Here is a 21,595-nt window from a genome sequence, read left to right as displayed (position 1 = left end):
GCAGCATAGATCAAATAGTTTTATTGTGTCTTGGCCAACGACAACTGTTATGGTCGCTATGTAGGTCAGTGTAAAGGCCGAACGTTGCGACGCTATCAGTCCAGTTAAGTAGTGGTGAAAGTGCGATGCATAATTTCGCATACTCGCGCGAAGAATATTGTTGCCAGTAGGTGGACGACCATCAAGGGCGTCCGCAGACTCTTTTCCAGAGGAGGGGGGGGGCGACTTTGCTTCGCTCATGGTGCCCATTGAACTTAAGGGAGGATTCTCGTGTAACAGCCCCCGAAAGAGTGACCCAAAAATAAGGCCCCTTTTTGGTCCCACGATTTTGGAACTGAATTTTATGCGAAACGATACCTTATGATGAGACACCAATCACACGAAAATTTCAAGTTCAGGTGACAATTAGTTTCTGAGATATGGGAGGTCAAAGAAGTGAAAATTCGTTAAGGAGTCAGCCCATATATGCTTCGATGTACGGACTTTTATGTCAGTCCGATAATTTAAACAATTATTTCCAGGGGTTTTGCTGACTGCTAACAACGAATTTGAACTTAGATTATCAAAATTAAAAAAAAGCACCCACTACACAGACATTTATATTTCTTGATTTTGATTTTTTTTTTGTGAATTTTGTAAATCTAAGTCCAAATTCGTTGTTAGCAGTCAGCAAAACCCCTGGAAATAATTGTTTAAATTATCGGGCTGACATAGAAGTTCGTACATCCAAGCTTCTGGGCTGACTCCTTAACGAATTTTCACTTCTTTGACCTTTCATATCTCAGAAACTAATTGTCACCTCAACTCGAAAATTTGTTGCGATTGATGTCTCATCGTAAGTTATCATTTGGCACAAAATTCCGTTCCAAAATCGTGGGACCAAAAAGGGGCCTTATTTTGGGTCCCTGGCTATCTTCTGCTCTCTTTGGGGTACATACACTCACCCAGGACCACCAGGGACGCTCTGGTGGCCGGGGACGGCCTTGCTTAAAATCGCATGCCAGTCCTCATGCGAATCGTGTACACCGGGAACGCAACCGCCCGTACAGGGGTTAGAAGAACCGCCTGCCCCTGGTGGATGCTGAGCTGACAAACAAAAGTCTAGTCTACTAACAAAAACTAACTAACATTAAGAAACGAGAAAGTTATTGTGACGCATAATGTAACCATATATATCGCCGAGCTTTACATTTAAAATCAGGAAACAAATTTAAACTTCGAATATCAGGTGGGAGGGATATATTCTCATCATCCATTTGAATATCAGCTTATATCACCTTTATAAAAGCATCAACAATTACAGCGTTATCTAAAATCTCGGAACCTCAGATAAAATCAGCACACTCGGACCAAGCACCTGTGTTTATTGCGAAAGGAAACGAGTTGGACCGGTTCAGTCGATAAGTGGGCATAGTCATTGAAGAAGAGAAAGAAACGCGGCAGATGAAGGCTTACTGGTCATCTTCCTTCCCGCCGTATATAGGAGGGTATCCTGGGACTCGAACGCAGTTTCAGTGATGTTCGACTAGACTTTTGTTCATCAGCTCAGCAACGTTTTAATCAGTCAGAAGGATGAAGATTTTAAAGTGTCTCTGCTTGGTGATCTCTTTGTTGTTGATGACCGTGGATGCGTTACCCACGTTACAAGCCAAAAACGGCGATTCTATTCCAACATCTATAACAACAGACAGTATGACGATGATTGTACCGATTGATCGCATGCCAGTCGGAATCGCCCCCACATCCTTACTTATTTTCCGCAACCGGGAGTGTCCGGACAAGCATAAAGAAGATTTTGCCGGCAAGTGTCGCCCCATAGAGGAGCTCCGTCCTTAGACATGCACTCGATGAGAATACATGTGTTGACAAACAAGGTGAGTGGAAGTTATTATTGAGGTACTATTGCTTTGGTCAGTGCTCCGCAACTTTTTCTCACCCTCGGCACACCCTTACCAGAATTCCGTAGTACACCGCAAGCGAAAATATACAAAACATATTATACAAGAGCTACAAAGTGTATATGCAAAAATTAGATTTACTTATTTACTGTTTTCTCTTTGATAAATTTAATTGGCGAACACCCTTCAAGCACAACCGCTTATCATTTTTTTATTAAAATCAGAATTGAAAAGCTTAGTAAAAAGAATTGTGCTTTTTCTCCTCTTGAGGACATTGTACCGCGGCAAACTTAGTATCGTCTCGTGGCATATCGGTTGCTAAGCAGTGGTTTAGGTGTGCAAAGCAGTAGCGAACTCTCTTCTGCGCACGCGTATGCGGGAATTAGTCCAGTGAAGTCAGGAGCTGTCTACGGATTATTTATTTCGTCTTTTAAACAATATGTCAAAAGTCCCCGTCGATCCGACATCTGCTAAAAACTTTACAGAGGGTTGAAGATAAAAAAAACTGTTTTTCGCGAATATCTCGTTAGCTGTCAGTTTTACGACAAAAATATTCATTATGAAATTTGTAGCTTAGGAGATTCTGTAGAAAAAAGGTTGTATGAGTTTCTTCGTAAGAATAACCGTTTTCATGTATGGCGGCTTACAAAACTTCACCCCCCATAATTTTGACAAGGGAGGATCCCGAACCCGGAGATTCAAAAAATTATGAAACTTTGTGGATATGTAGGGGACGTCCTCCTGAACACGACGCAATTTTATTTGCTACCAAAATTCACTCCAAGAGGGTGCAATTGACCTCTGAAAATTTTTCGATTTTGTGTTATTACTCGCGAACTATAGGAGATAGAAAAAATGTTTTCAGGAAAAAGTTACTTGTTTTAATTAGGACTATCATGGCATCATGGAAAACAGCTTTTTTTACCTGCAACCCTCAGTGAAATTTTTAGGGGATGTCGGATCGATGGAGACTTTTGACATGTTGTTTAAAACGACGAAATAAAGTAGATTAAGTATTATGTAGGTTGGTCATATTTCCGTCTAATTTCACTGGGCTAAAAGTACTACGCACGCGAATTTTGTGGGGATTGCTGTGACTAGTTTCGAGGTTTGGCAGGTGATCTAGTATGGAAACATTAGTACTGAGTAGCTTGCAACAAAATACTTTCCATAGGCTTCTTTCTTTCCAAACCCTCTTCTTGATTCGTCCCACAAACCTCACTATTGCTTGTCCTAACAGTACACACTTTTTGTGAGATAAAGATTTAAGACAGATGAATATTTTTATAACGAAACACAGAGTAGAACTACGTGATTCGAAATTTTTCAGACGCCATTTACTTTGAAGTTTTTTATTGTAACTACATGACACTTTTTCGTTTATCTTTCAGAAAACACTAAACTGTTCCTATTCAAAATTATCCAGGAAATAAATACATGGCGACGTGGCACTGATGTTACAATCAAGAAGCAGGCGATTCTTCATGTATATATAAAGCGAAACAATATTTCTTCAAAGGAGGCTTTGTTTTCGAGAAAGTCAATTTTTCATAGTTTAATTATTTATATCCGTATAATTATTCATAATAAATTGGTTTGTATGATTATTAATAAAAGAAGGAACAGGAGTAAGCGTGAGTTGTTTGATTAGTTAAATGAAAAATATTTCTGTCCACAAGATTGATTAATATGAAGAATTTTATATGAAGAACTATTCTTCATTCATATGCACTGATGTACCAATTGCATGTTGGTGTGAAATGTTAGGTAGGTACAGGGCCGTTCCTGGCGGGGGTGCAGAAGGGTGCCCCCGCACCTGGGCGGCCAAACTTAAGGGCGGCCGCAGGCCGTTTATTGTATGTAAAGTTTTGACTAATAAGAATAATAATCGAAACTCTTTTGCACGATAACTGTTTAAAATTATGTTTATAAGATATAAAAGTAAACACTACCAAATTCATAATTAAAAAATATTAAGTTAATAAAGGCGACCATATTGCTTTTGCACCTGGGCGGTCAAAACCCAGGAACGGCCCTGAGTAGATAGACGAATGTACACTAGGCGCCGGAATCGGTTTCCCTTCGGAAATTTGGCAACGTTGCATGTCACTAGAACCGCTGAGGTTTGCCTAGTATAATATTGGTAAATATTCTACCTAGTACACTAGGTGTCAAAACGGCTTCCCTTCGGAAATTTGGCAACGTTGCATGTCACTAGAACCGCTGAGTTTTGCCTAGTGACATGCAACGTTGCCAAATTTCCGAAGGGAAGCCGTTTTGACGCCTAGTGTACTAGATAGAATCTTTACCAATATTATACTAGGCAAAACTCAGCGGTTCTAGTGACATGCAACGTTGCCAAATTTCCGAAGGGAAGCCGTTTTGACGCCTAGTGTACTAGGCAGAATCTTTACCAATACTATATGCGAGATGACCAGAGCTGCCTGGTTGAATATCAGGACGATATGTGTGAAAGTTGTTGCACAATAAGGGAAAGAACTTACCATTGCATGAATAGAATAAAGTATAGTGGAAAAGTTGCATAAAGATGATAATGGCGTAGTTATGGAGAACAGTAATCAGGAGGTCAGGTGGACATTGACGAAGAGGACGTTTGTAATCGATCTTACACAACTATTATCCCACACTGTCAGGAGCACAGTAGAAAAAGTAGCTCTGCCAGTGCTAGTATTATTCCACAATGTAAATCGCGATTATTTACCACATACTCTTCTACACATCCACTACTTGTTTTTATTTATTCTCTTAAAAGTTACACACAGAGGTGTGAATGATGTCATCGAACTATTATTATAATGCAAAAGGGGGGTTCTTTGTGTAAAAGTGACTGGAAAATGCGAAGTAAATTCTTTTTCGAATTTTGTTCTGGTTTCGAGCAAATTGATTTTAAGAAATTAGAAATTTAATTTTCTGTTACTTTGGTGATTAGTAGTAATGTTAACTACTAGTAGTAGGAGCCATAAACAAAATTTCGTTTAAAGAATGGTGATTGTATTATTAGTTTTGTAGAAAAAGAGACTTCACAAAACAAATGAAATTATGAAATAAAATGAAGTTGGTGAGAAAAGGAAATGAATAGAAATTTCTATTCACAGAAATTCTATTACAGTGATCGCAATTTTGAATGGAAAGGCTTTCGAAAATGCTGCCCTTGCATTCGCAATTCATCTTTACAAACCAGGGTACATATCGTTAATCGATATTCGACATGTTTGTATATATTACCAACTTGGGTAAACTTGTCGAGTAGCGTGACCCTCGCCGATTTCGATGACCCTGAAATTTATTGCAGGGGTCACGATACTGAACAACTTTTTCCTACACATGTAACCGGCGGTCGGCCTTACTTGCTAAGATATGCGCAAAAAACCTTGGCAAACTTTTCCTCATGGATTTGAGCGGAAACTTTTTTAATCACCTTACCACGCTCACCTCTCCGTACAGTGTTTCTGTTGACTTATCCCGACACAACGCACTCCACTTTCCAACTTGTCCCGGGTATTAGTAAGTATTGGTCGGGGCTAGATTAGTGCGGGCAGCGCGTGAGGCATGGCAGCGAACCGATGTGACTTTGGGGATGCTAAAAACGAAACTGCAACAAATTATATATTAGAACCAGAGTCACCCCAATATCCGGCGGCGCCGGTGCCACCGAACATAGTCGGGACGTAGGCAGAACCCCCCGCGCACCCAACAGGTGCTCTCGAAAGCACCCTGTACCTAGCGGAAAAATTATGTTCCAGTTGAACTCAAATTTGGACCTCCCGTCTTCGTCGGAAACAAACAAATTTTTGCCAATACCTCGGAAAAGGGCCGACCGCCGGTTACATGCGCAGGGAAAAGCTGTTCAGAATCATGCCCCCTACAACATATTTCAAGGTCATCGAAATCGGCGAGGATCATGCTAACCGACAAGTTTACCCTAACCTGAAGCAACCTTGTTAGACTTCTATCCGCATCAGACATACGCATCTGCTTTTAATAAAAGTAGCAAGCCCAACGGAAGATTACGAAAATCTAATAATCACCCCATTTCTATCGCTCATTTAATCACACCTACCCCTTCAAACACTCAGAAATGTTCAGCCATTTACGTTGTAAGAATGTATGTAACTTTCCACTTTCGCAATACTCTATAATGTGTCAGCTTTGGACCTCGGACTTTGGAGATGAAACAGTTGAGCAGATGGCAATAATGGGTAATCACAAAGTTTGTGGGAATGCGCTAGAACTGGTCGGAGCGACGCTTGGCCATAATTAATACATACAGGAAAAACGCACCTAGCAAAGATTTCTTCACGACCTTCCCAGACCGTTTAAATAAGCATACCCAACAGACTCCCGCGCAGTACGAGTCCGAACAGAGTAGGCGAGTGTTGCTTGCCACTCAAGCACGGTTTTAGTCGCAACGAAAGTATGGATCTCTTAAAGTGTTTCTGCTTGATAATCGCCTTGGTCTTGGTGACAGTGAATGCTTCGCCGACACCGGAAGATGGCACTGACAACGCTGTGCCAACAACTACCACAGCTAAACCCGGCGGATGGTACGCGAACCGTAAGCCTGGCGGTGGTGGGCATCATCAGATTACTGCTCCCTACCGGCGTTGTACAGGGAAACAAAAGCTTGATTCTCAAGGGGTTTGTCGTGAGCCGGTTTTCTAGGATCCTGTTTTTTGGACATCCATTCGATAGAGGCACATTTGTTGATGGACAAGGTGGGTGGAAGTTACTGTCGAGGTACTACCTACTATTGTTTGGGTGTACAGAGCTGCAGTGAAGTAATACTTGGCTTCTTTCTTTCCCAACCCTCCTCTTGATACATATTTTCTGAGATAAAGATTTAAGGGGTTAAACAGGGGGTTTTGTCTGTATAAAAGTGTATAAAAATCCATAGTTGCACTCAAATTACAGCGTATACCGTTTAGGAAAACGTGGATTCAAGAAAAATGTATTTAAAGTTTTCGGAATGTTTTGATATTTGAAAAAAAAATTGTGTATATTGTTCAAAGGTGTCTCTATATTCGTTGGAAAATTTGTATGGATAAAAGTGTTTTTGTCACTTAGAAATAAATTCCCAAAGGTGCGGCAGTTCTTGGCCTGGCCAAGGTGGTCCAACCCCTTAAGGCAAATGAATATTTTTGGAATTAAACACAGGGTGGAACTATGTGAAATCGGTCGTTTTGATTATCCCTGACTGTATTGCACCGATTGAATTATTCTTTAGTGGGTAGTCTTGTTTAGAGAAGACTACTATAGCTGCTTGTAGCACATTTTTCGGTTGCCTTTTTCTCTGAAGTTTTTCACTGTAACCATATGATGCTTTTGCGTTTATCTTTCAGCAAACGCTGCACTGCTCATATCCAAAATATTCCAGGAAATAAATATATGACGACATCGCACTGATATCGCAATCCAGAAGACGGTGATTCTTCATGTATAAATGAATCGAAAATGTGAAATTATATTTCTTCAAAGAAGCCTTTGCTTTCGAGGAAATGAATTTGGAAAAGTTTAATTTTTTATATGCATACCATTATTGATGATAAATCGATTTTCTCGATTATTAATAAAAGAAAGAAAATGAGAATTGATATTATTATTATTAATTTTTTAAGGTTTAAGTAAAAAGGTAGAATACTGAGATGATGTTTTGTGAATCTATATCCCCCCATATTGGAACGAATCGATGACTCAATTTAATTGTACCGAGTTATTATGAAATGAACACAACTTGTATCAATAAGCAATGGAATCGTCCTTGATCTGTTATTTCCCTGTACCATATACAGTTCCCACATCATATTTCTGTTCTAACTTTTTGATGTAGCAAATATTTCTGATGAAAGTAGTAAGGAAACCTGACAGACACATTGTGAACGATAAATTTGAATAAAGTTATTTATTTACAAGATACATGAGCAGACATGAATATTTTTCCAAATTTTGTTTACAGTTGTGTTTGGTTAATCAAAGGACAACTATCCCGTACCCAGGCCAACTGAAAATTCAAATTTAAATTTTCCGCTCCGTCCTAATACCTAACCTAAACAATAGTACCTCAATAGTAACTTCCACCCACCTTGTCCATCAACGAGTGTGGTCCCACCGAAAGGATGTCCAAGAAACGGGATGCTACACAGTATCGCGACATGTCCCTTGAGCATCCAATTTTTGATTCCCGGGACAGGGCCGCACGGGGACAACAATCACTCTCTCCGCGACCGGGAATTCAGGCAGTAAAGTCGTCGTCCTATTATCAATCGTCGTAGGTGTTGGAATAGAATTGTTTGTGTTGATTTCTGTCGTGGATAAAGCGTACACTGTCATCAACATCAAAGAGATTATCAAGCTGAGACACTTTAAAATCTTCATCCTTCTGACTAATTGAAACGTTGCTCAGCTGGCGAACAAAAGTCTAGCCGATTGACAATGGAACTGCGTTCAGACCGGAGGATATCCTCTTATATAAGACGGGAACGAAGATTGCGGGGAAGCCTTCATCTGCCTCGTTTCCTCTCTTTTTTCATTGGTTATGCGCACATATTTTCGGGACCGGTCCAACTGATGAAGGTTATAATTAATTAATGCCTAAGAGTTTTCTTTGTGTATTAAATGCTGAATTATTTGGTCCGAGTGTACAAACTACTTATACTCGTTCTCAAGTGTGAAGGAACCCGTTTCGCGCATGCAGACTGAGCTCATTGGCTCCGAAGAAGCGTTGGTGGGGGTACAGCCAATAGTGGCTTCTCCCGGCACCAATGAGCGTCAACCTGCGCAGAACCGGACTAAACTCGTCGGTTAGCGGGTTCCTTCGCATTTGAGAACGAGTATAGTTCTGCGGAAGTTCCAAAATTGTACATAGCGGTGTGATTAGTGATACATTACCGGTAAAGTTTCAAATGCAACAGGGGAATATTGCACTGTAAATACTATATTGTACCATGGCTTCTAAAAACTCATCCTTCTACGAGGTGTTACGTGAGGAATTTTAATTTTTAACGACCGAGCGTTTGAGCCTAATTTTATCACGCAACGCTTAACAAATTAAAAGGGATTGTTATAATTTAAAGCAAAAATCAGAATTATCCTCGGGTACGGCTTTTGCTTCTGCGACCTATACAGGTTGTCCGATCAGGATGTGGCACTCGGAAGAGACTGGTTCGAAAGAAACTGATTGTCAGTAAAAATGTTCAGCCATTTACGTTGTAAGAATTTATCAAATTTCCATTTTCGCAATACTCTATAATGTGTCAGCTTTCGACCTCGGACTTTGGAGATGAAACAGTTGAGCCGATACTAATAATGTGTAATCACAAACTTTGTGGGAATGTGCCAGAACTGGTCGGAGCGATGCCTGGTCATAATTAATACAAAAAGGAAAAACGCAACTAGCAAATATTTCTTCACGACCTTCCCAAACCGTTTAAATAAGCATACCTAACAGACTCCCGTGCAGTATGAATCTGAACAGAGTAGGCGAGTGTTGCTTGCCAACCAAACACCGTTTTAGTCGCAACGAAAGTATGAATCTCTTAAAGTGTTTCTGCTTGATAATCGCCTTGATCTTGGTGACAGTAAATGCTTTGCCGGCACCAGAAGATGGCCCTAACAATACTATGCTAACAACTACGACAACTAAACCCGGCGGATGGTACGCGAACCGTTATCACAAGCCTGGTGGGTATCATCAGATTACTGCTCCCTATCGGCGTTGTGCAGGGCAACAAAAGCTTGATTCTCAAGGGGTTTGTCGTGAGCCCGTTTTCTAGGATCCTGTTTCTTGGACATCCATTCGATAGGGGCACATTTGTTGATGGACAAGGTGGGTGGAAGTTACTATTGAGGTACTACCTACTATTGTTTGGGTGTACAGAGCTGCAGTGAAGTAATACTTGGCTTCTTTCTTTCCCAGCCCACCTCTTGATACATATTTTCTGAGATAAAGATTTAAGGGGTTAAACAAGCGGTTTTGTCTGAACAAAATTGTATAAAAATCCATAGAGTTGCACTCAAATTACAGCGTACACCGTTTAGTCTTGTTTAGAGAAGACTACTATAGCTGCTTGTAGTACATTTTTCAGTTGCCCTTTTCGCTTAAGTTTTTCATTATAACCATATGATTCTTTATCGTTTATCTTTCAGCAAACGCTGCACTGGTCACATCCAAAATATTCCAGCAAATAAATATATGACGACTTGACACTTGCATTGCAATCCAGAAGGAGATGATTCTTCATGCATAAATAAATCGACAGTCTGAAATAATATTCTTTCAAAGAAGCTTTTGCTTTCCAAAAAATCAATTTTGAAAAAGCTTAATTTTTTATATGCATACCTTGATTATTAATAAAAGAAAGAAACTCAGAATTGTTATTATTATTATCAATTTTTAAGGTTTAAGTAAAAGGGTAGAATAGTGAGATGATGTTTTGGGAATCTATATCCCTCATGTTGGAATGAATTATTACTATTTAATTAAAACAGTTTTAGTGACTCAATTTAATTATACCGAGTTGTTATGAAATGGTGAACACATCTTGAATCAATAAGTAACGGAATCGTCCTTGGTCTGTTATTTCCCTGTACCATATACAGTTTCAACCTCATATTTCTGTTCTAACTGTTTGATATAGCAGATATTTATGATGAAAGTAGTACGGAAACCTGTCAGACACATTGTGTTCAAGAAATTTGAAGAAAGTTATTTATTTATGAGATACAGTTGAAAAAAAAATTATATCTAGCGAGCCAAATACGAGATCAGTTACGCAATTGAGATGGGTCAAAAAAATTTCTTCCACCACTTTCCTCTTCCTCCATGTAGAAGTCTCTCGGATCATTTTACATTCTAGATCTAGTAGAAGTCATCAATCGAACTGTTACAATGCAGCATACATGATATAATTTTATTGTGTATTGACCGATCAGAACTGAAAATGCCGAACGTTATCAGTCCAAGTAGTAGTGGTATAAGAGTGATGCAGAATTTCGCACACTCACACGAAGAATATTGTAGCCCGCACATGTACATGTGCAATTTAGACTTCCCCATGTGAATCAGGGTGCTTTTGAATCCGACCAATACAGAATGCGCTGAAAGATAAATAAAAAGGAATCTTATGGTTGCAATTATAAAACTGGAGAACGCATTGGATGTTTTGGAAAACCGGCAACTTACAAGGGGAGGACACCATGTGGTAGACACCGATTTTGATGAAACTTGGCTCGATGGGTCTATGTCGAAAATAAGTAAATAGGTGTCCGAGCGTTTCTGCCAATGGGCCTTAATAATAGAGATATTTACATGGAAATTATTAATAATTTCATAGTGGCCGTGGGGTTTTAGTGGGTAAAAATCCCACACTACCTTGAGGCCCCAGGGGGATTCCACTCTGAAGGAGTGGGGGTGCCTTTTGATTTCCCCACGTTAAAAAAAAATTTTATAACAAATTTGTTTTTTATAATAATTTATAATTTTTTTAAAATGAAATAATTTATAAAAAAATTGTTTTTTTAACGTGGCGATATCATCAAAAAAAACTTTATAGATTGTATTTTTTAATTTTCTTTTAACCTGGGGAAATCTTCAAATGGCACCTCGACTTAACTACTTCAGAGGGGAATCCCCCCAGAGGCGCCATTATAGTGTGGGATTTTTACCCATTAAAACCCCACGGCCACTATGAAATTTTAAATAATTACCACGTAAATATCTCTATTATTAAGGCCCATTGGTAGAAACCCTCGGACAGCTATTTACTTATTTTCGCCATAGATCCATCGTGCCAAGGCTCATCAATATCGGTGTCCTCCCCTTGTTAGTAGAAATGTACCACAATCGTTAATAACATTCTTAGAAAAAAACTGCCCGAAAAAATAAAAATGTTGTCATTGTCGAGTCACGTTGTTTCACTGCGTGTATAATTAAAAAAATGTCCTTCCGTCTAAAACTTTTTGAAAAATGAAGGGCAGGGTTGGGAAAGAAAGAAACCCGTTTAAGATGCCAGTCACCCAATAATAATGCTTCCATGCTAGATCACCTGCCACCTCGAAACTAGTCATACCAATCTCCACAGATTTCGCGCTGTGGAGTTGGGTACTATTTACGCATGCGCATCAGAGACTTCACTCCTGCTCTGTATACCTAACCTAATCTCCTTGTCATATCTGAAGGAACCCGTTTCACGCATGTAGAACGAGCTCATTGGCTCCGAGGGAGCGTTGGTTGGGGTATAGCCAATAGTAGCGCAGAACAGGTCTATGCGAAGGTTCCTTCTTATATGACAGAGTATATAAACAATAGTACCTCAATAGTAACGTCCACCCACCTTGTCCATCAACGAGTGTGGTCCCACCGAAAGGATGTCCAAGAAACGGGATGCTACACAATATCGCGACATGTCCCTTGAGCATCCAACTTTTGATGCCCGGGACAGGGCCGCACGGGGACAACAATCACATTCTCCGCGAACGGGAATTTAGGCAGTATAATCGTCGTCCTATTATCAATCCCCGTAGATGTTGGAATATAATTGTTTGTATTAGCTTCTGGCGTGGATAAAGCCTCCACTGTCATCAAGATCAAAGGGATTATCAAGCAGAGACACTTTAAAATCTTCATCCTTCTGACTTGTTAAAACGTTGCTCAGCTGGCGAACAGAAGTCTAGCAGATTGACATTGGAACTGCGTTAGACCGGAGAATATCCTCTAGTTATATAAGACCTGAACGAAGTTTGCGGGGAAGCCTTCATCTGCCTCGTTTCCTCTCTTTTTTCATTGGTTATGCGCTCATATTTGCGGGGCCGATCCAACTGATGAAGGTTATAATTAATAAATGCCTAAGAGTTTTCTTTGTGCATTAAATGTTGAATTATTTGGTCCGAGTGTACAAACTACTTACCCTGCGGAAGTTCCAAAAATAAGCAAAGTTTCCCTTTGTCAAAAGGTGGTACAAAAAGGGGATTTTACATGTGTTCGCGATACGATAAACTATATAAGCGGCTAACTCGAAGATTACAATTTCCGTCGCTAAACTGGACGTAGATATTGAATAGGAAAGAACACGCTACACGCCTTGGTTCGGATGCTACGCGGCAGCGATAAGCGATAGACATTCACCAACCGTTAGCCGATGGCCAATTGTTAGACGATGATTGATTGAGGGGAAATCCCCACAACTAACGTGACGAGTACTCGAATAGCTCTAATGGGTATATAGTACTTCCTCGCTGAGGGCTCGATTTGCCGTACACGATGAGGACTTTTCGCTATCCCCACCACTTCTGTCTCACTCTTGTCTGGCGAAGGCGAGCACGAGATGGACCGAGAGCGAGCGAGAGGCACTGAAAGCGAGCGAGGACGGTACGAGACAGACGACGCGTTGATATTTTGCCTCGCTTCGTCTTTCGGACGCCTGACACCCCGTCCTTTGCGTGCGCGACGGGCGTGCGCGACGGTCGTGAGCACTCATCGTAAACACGAAACCGCTTCCGCGAACGCTGGACGCAGGCCCGGCTCAAGTCTTTCTTGCGCCCTAGGCGAACTTGTCAAATTGCGCCCTTTATTATAATACATTTACTTGAGATTATTTATGACTTTAATCTGCAAAATTAGGTCATCAGGATAAAATCACACTTTCTATTATTAACAATCGAGAAAATTGATTTATTATCAATAATAGTATGCATACAAGAAAGTAAACTTTTCAAAACTCATTTTCTCGAAAGCAAAGCTTCCTTTGAAGAAATGTTCTGGATTGTAATATCAGTGCCATGTCAGCATGTATTTGTTTCCTGGATCTTATTTTATATGAGCAGTGCAGTATTTCCTGAAAGCTAAACGAAAATGAATCGTATGGTCACAATGAAGAACTTCGAAGAAAAAGGCGACTGAAAAATGTAATAAGTACAAGTAACTAGTAGTCTTCTCTAAATAAAACTGCCCGCAAATGAATATTTCACTCCGTGTTTCATTGCAAAAATATTCATCTGTTTTAAATCTTCATCTCACATAAAGTATGTATTGTTTTGACAAGCAATAGTGAGGTTTGTGGGAAGAATCAAGAAGAGGATTTGGAAAGAAATATAGTTTATAGAAAATATTACGTTGCCAGCCACCCAGTACTAATACCTCCATACTAGATCACTTGCCAAACCCCCAAACTAGTCATAGCAATCCCCAGAGAATTCGTGCTGTGGAGTACATTCCACTTAGGCATGCGTGTGAGAGACTTCACGGCTGCTCTGTACACCTAAACAATAGTACCTGAATAGTAACGATTACTCACCCTATTCAAGAAGATATATGCTCCTTTCAAATGGATAGCCCGAAAATGTGGGGTTACACAGGGTCGCGACATGCCCCGTTACGATCAGGTTTTTTATTCCCGGGACATTTACGGTCGTAGAGAAGAAATATGGAATAATCAACCCCTCTAATCGTCGGCTCAGGGCGAACCATTGTAAATATTGTTTCATAATAATAGATATGGGTTTCCGGCGTGGATAAAGTATCCACTGTCGTCAAGATCAAAGAGATTACCAAGCAGAAACACTTTATAATGTTCATCATTCTGAATGATTAAAACGTTGCTCAGCTGAGGAACAATAAGTCTAGCCGACTCACATTCGAACTGCGTTCAGATCGGTGGATATCCCCTTTTATAAGGCGGGAATGAAGACTGCCAGTAAGCCTTCATCTGCTTTGTCTCGATATTCTTCCATTGATTATGTTCCCATATTTGTGGGACCGGTTCAACTAGTGATGGCTATAATTGATTAATGCCTGATGGTATCGCTTGTGGAATAAATCCTGAACTACATATTTGGTGTGAGGGTACAAACTTGTTCTACTGAGGTTCCGAAATTATAGACAGCTTTGTAATTAGTGATACATAGCCGGTAATACTAAAATGCAACAGGGGAATATTGCATTATGAATACTACACAATGGGTTCTAAAAGCTCATTTTCCTACGAAACACTGGGAAGTCATTTTTATACACATGTGCCAACCTGGTGCATTGAAATAGGTCAGTTTGTAAGTTTTTATCGACCCACGTGGCATTACATTCACAACGTTTCACACATTTAGTTTAGATCCACGGTAAGTATTATCACAGTCTTTGCTCAGAAATATCAAATTAGTTGGTCAGTTCTGCCAAGGTTTTGCCTGGCAGTAAAGAGTGCAAAGACTGCAAGACCTCCAGCAAGTACCTACGCAAGTCACGTAGTTCATGTTCATAATCTGCAGACTCCAAACACTCGAGCATTTACTGCACAAGGAAAACTCTCAGGCATTAATAAACTATAACCTTCATCAGTGAGACCGGTCCAGCAGATAGGTGGGCATAATGAATGGGAAAAAAAACAAAACGAAGCAGCCGAAGGCTTCCTGGCAATCTTCGTTCGCGCCTTATAAAAGAGGCTCTCCACGGATCTCAACGCAATTCGAACGTTCATCGGTTAGACTTTTGTTCGTCAGCGCAGCAGCTATTTAGTCAGTCGGGAAGATGAACATTTTCAAGTGTTTCTGCTTGATATTCTCTTTGGTCTTGATGGCAGTGGGTGCTTCATCCACGCCGGGAACCGAAGCAAATCATTCTACGCCCGCGACTACAACGATTGACAGCAGGACGACCACTGAACCGGAGCCGACTGATGTACCTGTTGATCCGCAGGGTGAAATACTTATTGTTCCCTATCGCGACTGCCCTGGGCGACAGAAACTTGATCCTCATGGGAAATGTCGCGAGCCTTTATAAGTATACATTGCCCGGCTATCTATTCGATAGGAGAGACATTGGCTGGTGAACAAGGTGGGTGGAGCACACTATTGAAGTACTATTGTTTAAGTGTCACAGAGCAGTTGTGATGTCTCTCATGCGCATGCGTAGATCGAATGTACTCCTCAGCGCGAATTCTCTGGGGATTGCTGGGACTACTTAGTTTCGGGGTTTGGCGAGTGATCTAGTATGGAGGTATTAGTACTGGGTGGCTGGCAACCTATTACATATTTCCAAAGGCTTCTTTCTTTCCAACCCCTCTTCTTGATTCCTCGCAGAAACCCCACTATTGCTTGTGGTACCAATACATACTTTTTGTGAGATAAAGATTTAGGACAGTTAAGTATTGTTGCAATTAAATACAGAATGGAGTTATGTGTTTCGCTTTTTTTGTGTATTCCTTGCTGTAATACATAGAGTAAAATATTCACTTGTATTTTTTTTTCTTGTTTTTCCTGTGTTTTTACACAGGATGGCGTTTCAAGCATTTTTGCTTATATTGCCCAACGAACATTAGTCATTCATTTTTCCCTCCTCTCCTTTGGGTCCCAGCAGCAGCAGTGCACTGGGAGAAAAGTGGTCACCCATCTTTCCCCAGTACACCGCCCCGTGATGCTTAACTTCGGTGATCTAACGAGAACCGGTTAAGATAATGACCCAAAGCATTCATCATATATATTTCAATTATGGTTGCTGTATAATATCCCAAAAATGCTAAAACACCTCCCCAGTCACCTGATCTCAATCCCATCGAGAATGTCTGGGGAGAAATAAAATCCAGGATGGCAAATAACAATTTTACGAATATAGAAGATTTGAAACGAAAATTCAGAGAAGAATGGGAAAAAATTCCTCCTTCTTTAATAAAACACTTAATTGATGGCAAGGGATATGCGACGAAGTATTAATAAATGAAACGATATAGTATAAGTTTGTAAATAGTGTTTTAACAAGGTGTACGCTGAATTTTGTGTCACTGAAATACGTGTACTTTTACCAATTTTTTTTTTAAATATACACCAATAGTCGATTTTATTTAGATTTTTTTTACGTATTATTTGGTAAAATATACGAATAAAATATATATTGTGTTTTTATTTTTGAATAAGTATGTTTGTATTCATTTTCCCGCCAATTTTCGTTGCCAACCTAGGTGTACGCTCAATTTTCTGAGTGACTGTATATGATACCTCTTTTTATTATCTTTCAGCAAATACTGTACTGCCCATATCCAGAATATTCCAGGAAATAAATACCTACGCGGTGTCGGCACTGATATTACAATCCAGGAGGAGGCGATTCTTCATGGACAACCAAATGGAGAATGCGAAATAATATTTCCTCAAAGAAGTCTCTGCCTTCGAGAAAACCAGTTTTGAAAATGTTGCAAAGCTAACTTTGCCATATGCTTACTATTTCTGAAAATAATTAAAATGTCACAATTATTAATAAAAGGAAGGAGAAGAGAATTGTTGTTATCGTTATTATAATTTTCGACGAATTAAGTAATAAGGTGGAAACATGAAACAGGGTTTTGTTAACCTACATCCCCCATATTTGAGTGTATTATTATACTAACTTAAAAAACAGATTTGATGACCCTCGAGAGTCAGATCCGTTCGGTACTAACAATATGTCCCTTCAGAATAAAATTACCAAGTCTAATGAAGCATCACAAAAGTTCAACGCCAATACATTCCGATCAGTTATTTTTTTTTTACACGTAATCTATAATTGCACCGTTATTCTGCCTCCCAAAACTTCGTCACACATAATTAAATATACCGTTACCATGTCCACAGTCAGCTCTATTCGGTATAAATATGGCTTGATTGAGGACTTTCTGATCATTAACAGAAAGAAACTTGACCAACCCATCACAGTTCATCTACGAACGCCCTGGACGCGTGTTCTTAGTCGTCTAAAAAGTACCCCTGATTCAAGAAAATGAAGTGCTTGAAGTGTTGTCTTCTGGTAGCCTGTGTATTGCTACTTATAGTGCGCATGTCTTCGGGACGATTTCTTGACTTCAAACTTAAGATGCCACCTACAATGGCGACTACAGTCTCAACGACGATGGAGGCTGAAACGCCACCTAATACATACGACCCCAAGAACCTGACTGCCCTTGCGATCCTGCGTGTTCCCGTGCGAATGTGTCCTCTGAACCATCGACTAGATTCTAAGGGGACATGTCGGGTGGTTCTGTAGAAAACTGTGGACAACACTTATCTGCTCTCTGCATTGGTCGCAACCTTGCGATGCTCTCTGGGTGTACACTGCCGATGAACAGTTTGGGTGCGCATAGTTTAGGCTTCAGTAGTGGAAGTGAGTAAACCCGAGTCGCATGATTAGTTATTAGTTGTGGTGGGTGATTACGAGGGGAATGAACAAGTGGAGAAGTATTTCTGAAGTATTTTTCAATGATCTACACTGATCTACACTCAGCTCAAACGATTGTAGCTGACTGAGATTCGACTGTGGGACAGCTCACCACGTTTGGCTTTTTTTCATCGCTAACATTCTACAGTATTTCGTGAACATGGTGAGGGCACTGCTGATGCACAGGTTCCCGTCTATATGTAAGAAAGTTGTTGCACAACAAGCGAAAGAACTTATCATTGGATGAATAGAACAAAGCATATTGGAACAGTTGCCTAAAGATGACAATGGCGCAGCTCTGGAGGACAGTAATCAGGAGGCCAGGTGGACACTGAAGAGGATGTTTAGTTATGGATCTTACACAACTTGTGGTACTTTAGTGTCAGTGTTATCTTACCAAACGACTTTTGCTATTTTCGTTGGCACGTGTATGCGAGCATTTAAAGTCGGTAGATCGTGGATCAAGAGGGTTTTAGCAGGCCAGGCTGATGTGGAGAATTAAGTGTTTGGGAATGTTGGTAGAAACTATATTTACTTATGTAATATTTATGTGAATATATTATTAAACTCATTGTGAGACTTATTGCACTATTTTATTATATTAATTCTTTCGAATGCCACTTCGATTATGTGCATTAGGCTCGACAAGGTAGTGGTAGGCGTTTGAATATCAAATTCGAATCACTCCGAAGATGATTCGGTACTTAAAACTCTTGAATCTCGAGGTTTGATTAGTATTGAGTCTTTAAAGATTCGATAAGTGCTGAAAGTCTTGATAGTTGTTGCCCAAGTATTATTATTAACATAAAATATTTTTAAAAAAAGTCTGGAAAGCTCGAATCACCGGAAATACATTTAGGTACGTTGTTAATCTTTAATGGTTTTTCAGAGATCGAGAGAAAATCAGTGAAACAATAATTTCATTGCTTTTATTATTTGTAATAACAAAATAATTATTTTCGAAGTTGTATGTTTTAATATATTTCTTTTATTACTAATAGTATTTCCGGCTTTAGAAAATATTCTTTATTAGAAGTTCAAACCCTTCTCAATTCCGTAACTTACCGATATCATGTTCAGCTGACTAAATAGATATAATTTTTTTTCAACTGTACTCGTAAATAAATAACTTCTTGTACACAATGTGTCCGACAGGTTTCCTCTGTCCAAAATTATTTTAAGTCGGGAATAATACTCTCCAATATGGCGGATATAGACTGACAAAACCTTATTTTGAAAATCAATTTATTATCAATAATGGTAAGCATATAACAAAATTAAGCTTTTTCAAAACTGATTTTTTTGGAAAGCAAAAGCTTCTTTGAAGAAATATTATTTCACACTGTCGATTTATTTATGCATGAAGAATCATCTCCTTCTGGATTGCAATGCCAGTGGCATGTCATCGTATATTTGTTTCCTGGGTCATTTCGGATATGAGCAGTACAGTATTTGCTAAAAGATAAACGAAAAAGAAGCACATGGTTACAATGAAGAACTTCAAAGAAAAAGGCGAGTGAAAAATGTACTACGAGCAGCTAGTAGTCTTCTCTAAACAAGATTACCCCCTAACGCAGTGGTTCCCAACCTTTTTTGAGTCGCGACTTTCTTTTATAATATTCAAATAATCTGCCCCCCCCCCCCCCTCCCTACCTCAGCCTTATAAGGTGAGGTAATTTTTGTTTAACCCTTAACCGGTCACGTGGAGTCTGGAAGGCTCCTGCAGTTTTCCTTTATTTTCCTTCTTTTCATTCGACCTCGCTTTACAATACCTGTGCCATGTTATAAATACAACTTTCATGGGTTTTGAACAAAACTTGCAAATGCATCTTTTCAAATACCTAGTAAAGTCACTAATATTTTTTTTTCAATGTATGTTAAAAATAAGTTTAGGCTCGACACTGTAAAATTATTAAAAAGAAGTTTGTGAGACTCCTCGCCACCGGTTAAGGGTTAAGGCAAAGAAAACACATTAAAAAAAGGAATTTCAGAATATAAATTCTAACTAAATAATATTAAAAAAATAATAATAAACTGTGACACCCCCCCCCCCCAAAAAAACACTTCGCGACCCACAGGTTGGCAATCACTCACCTAAACAAAAGTGCCCTCTATAGTAACATCCACCCCACCTTGTCCATCAACAAAGGTGCTCGTATCGAATGGATGTCAAAGGACTGGAATCCTATACAGGATCACGACATGTCCCTTTAACATCAACTTTTTGTTGCCCAGGGCAGGTGCGAAAGGGGACAGTAATGATGAAGAAGGGCGGCTTGTCTTTAAACGATTCAATCGTCAGCATACTGTCTATCGTTGCAGATGTTCGATTAGAATTGTTTGTGTTGTCTTCTGGGGTGGGTAAAGCATCCACTGTTACCAAGACGAAAGAGATTACCAAGCAGAAACACTTTAAAATGTTCATCCTTCTGACTGACTAAAGCGTTGCTCAGCTCGCGAACAGAAATCTAACCGATTGGTATTCGAACTGCGTTCAGATCGCAGGATATCCTCTTATATAAGGCGGGAACGAAGTTTGCGGGGAAGCATTCATGTTTCTTCACCTTTTTCATTGATTTTGCCCACTTATCTGCTGAACCGGTCCAACTGATGAAGGTTACGAGTAATTAATGCCTGGTGGTTCTCCTCGCGCAATAAATGCTGCATTATTTGATTTGAGCGTGCGAACTTCCTCTGTTGAGGTGTAATTAGTGATGCATATAGGTAGTAATTAAACGCAGGAGGAGAATATTGCGTTAGGAATACCGTACATGGGTTCTAAGACTCATTTTACTTTGATGCAGTGTATGGCGATTTTTAGTTATTTTCTATGTTATGTATTTGGCAACCCATGTGGTTTTACGTCCATGACCTTAGACACATTTGGTTTGAGGTGGGAATATCCGACTTTGCCTTCTTTTCGCCGATTTGCGGGTTCGCATTGGAACAGACACTATTAGCAGGATCACAAGGTCAGGCCGGGGCACGGGCGGGTGTGTATTAGGTGGCATTTCAACGTCCATCATCGTTGAGACTGTAGTCTCCATTGTAGGTGACATCTTAAATTTGAAGTCAGGAATTCGTCTCGAAGAAATGCGCACTATAAGTAGCAGTAAACAGGCTACCAAAAGATAACACTTTAAGCACTTCATTTTCTTGAATCAGAGGTACTTTTTAGACGACACAGAACACGCGTCCAGGATGTTCGCAGACGAACTGCAGCGGGTTGGTCAAGTATCTTTCTTTAAATGATCAGAACGGCCTTCACCATGCCATATTTAACCCTTTCGCTACGGCAGTCCGTTCCGCCGGAGCGCCGACACTGAACGGGTCCCCGCGCATCAGGAGTGCCCCTTCGCTAGTCGGGTGACTATAGTCACCGCTAGTACACAGCGAACGTCGGGCGTCGGGTGACCATAGTCACCGCTATAGTCTGATTTTCGAGAGTTGAGACCTGAGGCGGGTCCCTCGGATGGAGCGTGGTTACGGAGGAACCAATGGTACCCTATGG

General features: G+C 40.0%; 1 protein-coding gene and 5 long non-coding RNA genes across 8 annotated transcripts in view; 3 read left to right on the top strand and 3 right to left on the bottom strand.

The window, feature by feature from the left end:
* Positions 1–21,595, top strand: part of LOC143377191 (pancreatic triacylglycerol lipase) — an 88,992-nt gene that overhangs the window by 29,013 nt on the left and 38,384 nt on the right. The gene's annotated exons all lie outside the window — the stretch shown is intronic.
* Positions 1,449–3,530, top strand: LOC143376775 (uncharacterized). Its single transcript, XR_013087152.1, has 2 exons — positions 1,449–1,874; positions 3,290–3,530. It is a non-coding gene; the product is annotated as an uncharacterized LOC143376775 (long non-coding RNA).
* On the top strand, positions 6,073–10,428 carry LOC143376900 (uncharacterized). Of its 2 annotated transcripts, XR_013087194.1 has the most exons (3): positions 6,268–6,634; positions 7,259–7,534; positions 10,314–10,428. It is a non-coding gene; the product is annotated as an uncharacterized LOC143376900 (long non-coding RNA). The 2 variants fall into 2 exon arrangements; XR_013087195.1 differs by lacking the exon at positions 10,314–10,428 and having other exon boundaries at positions 6,073–6,634; positions 7,259–7,506.
* On the bottom strand, positions 7,515–12,299 carry LOC143376901 (uncharacterized). Its single transcript, XR_013087196.1, has 3 exons — positions 12,248–12,299; positions 10,388–11,012; positions 7,515–7,609 (listed from the first exon to the last, which is right to left on the bottom strand). It is a non-coding gene; the product is annotated as an uncharacterized LOC143376901 (long non-coding RNA).
* Positions 7,804–8,741, bottom strand: LOC143376902 (uncharacterized). The gene is made up of 2 exons (XR_013087197.1): positions 7,999–8,741; positions 7,804–7,917 (listed from the first exon to the last, which is right to left on the bottom strand). It is a non-coding gene; the product is annotated as an uncharacterized LOC143376902 (long non-coding RNA).
* Positions 19,313–20,774, bottom strand: LOC143376759 (uncharacterized). The gene is made up of 2 exons (XR_013087148.1): positions 20,179–20,774; positions 19,313–19,539 (listed from the first exon to the last, which is right to left on the bottom strand). It is a non-coding gene; the product is annotated as an uncharacterized LOC143376759 (long non-coding RNA).

This window comes from Andrena cerasifolii, chromosome 15, assembly GCF_050908995.1.
Source record: "Andrena cerasifolii isolate SP2316 chromosome 15, iyAndCera1_principal, whole genome shotgun sequence".
NCBI classification, from domain to species: Eukaryota; Metazoa; Arthropoda; class Insecta; order Hymenoptera; family Andrenidae; genus Andrena; species Andrena cerasifolii.
This window is presented reverse-complemented; position numbering and strand designations above follow the sequence as displayed.